Genomic DNA, 985 nt, shown 5'->3' with positions numbered 1-985 from the left:
TCTCCACCAGTGTAGGGCTCTTAGAGAGACGGGACACGGAAGAAGAGGCAGAGAGACTGGATCAGGGTTCTAGCAGAAGAGTGAGTTTAATTGTCCAACACTGAAAGCATAAGGGAAAAGTAGGAAGGCAGTGAAAGCAAGAATAGTTCCCTGTAGGGGTCACTGGGCAGGGGTCCAGGCTCTCTGTCTAGACAACAGAAGGAGGGCGGCAGGGTCGGCAGGGCGGCAGATCTCTCCAGGCACGTTGTGCAGGCGCAGTCAGCGGTAGGGAGTCCTGAGTCAGCTGGATGTCTCTGTAGAAAGATATTAGAACAAATAACAAGCATTAGTCTCGGTTAGGCCACACCCCCTTTTCCTTCTCCAGCCGCTGAGCCTTGCTTCCTGCTGTGCTTTCCTCCTGGAGGGTGAATGCTCCAGCGGCGCTCCTGATTGGTCCGTGTTTTCCTGCCGCTCCGCCCCGCTCTCACTTGCCGCGGTGCTGGCCATGGTGCTGAAGATTTGGCGCTCGCGGTTAGCGCCGCTGGCCAAGGTGCTGAACCGCCGCCTGTTCCTCTCTCTCGCTTCCGGGTTGCCGCTGCAGTGGGCGAAGAGCGGTTTTTCCTAGGTGTGTTTGCGGTGGTGCCCGTGCCGCCGTCACAATATATATATATTATATAATATAAGTTAAGTTTAAGTTATATTATAAGTTTAAGTTATAAAATTAAGTTATATAATATATAACAAAATATATAAAACATATATATGAATATAAAAAGGGGCAATACTGGACGCTTGGAACAATGTTTTAGTTAAGCATGCTTGAATCTAAAATATACTAAATTTGTTATATTCCAAAATTCTACGTTGTCCTTACAATTACTGCAATATTATCTCTAATATGCATTTTATCTCCCAGCCCTAATGGCTATTCTATCATAAAAGCAGTAGTATCACCAGACATGAAATCACAATGATGCAAATGGATGGACATACAAGTTAACTGTTT

The 985-nt window shown here is 46.2% G+C and overlaps 1 long non-coding RNA gene across 1 annotated transcript; it reads left to right on the top strand.

Annotated features, from left to right (window-relative positions):
* The first annotated feature begins 350 nt into the window (after positions 1-350).
* On the top strand, positions 351-650 carry LOC125145449. Its single transcript, XR_007143829.1, has 2 exons — positions 351-487; positions 530-650. It is a non-coding gene; the product is annotated as an uncharacterized LOC125145449 (long non-coding RNA).
* Positions 651-985: the final 335 nt, after the last annotated feature.

This window comes from Tachysurus fulvidraco, chromosome 9, assembly GCF_022655615.1.
Source record: "Tachysurus fulvidraco isolate hzauxx_2018 chromosome 9, HZAU_PFXX_2.0, whole genome shotgun sequence".
Lineage (NCBI taxonomy): Eukaryota > Metazoa > Chordata > Actinopteri > Siluriformes > Bagridae > Tachysurus > Tachysurus fulvidraco.
Note: the sequence above shows the minus strand (reverse complement) of the source record. Positions and strands in the feature narration are given on the sequence as shown.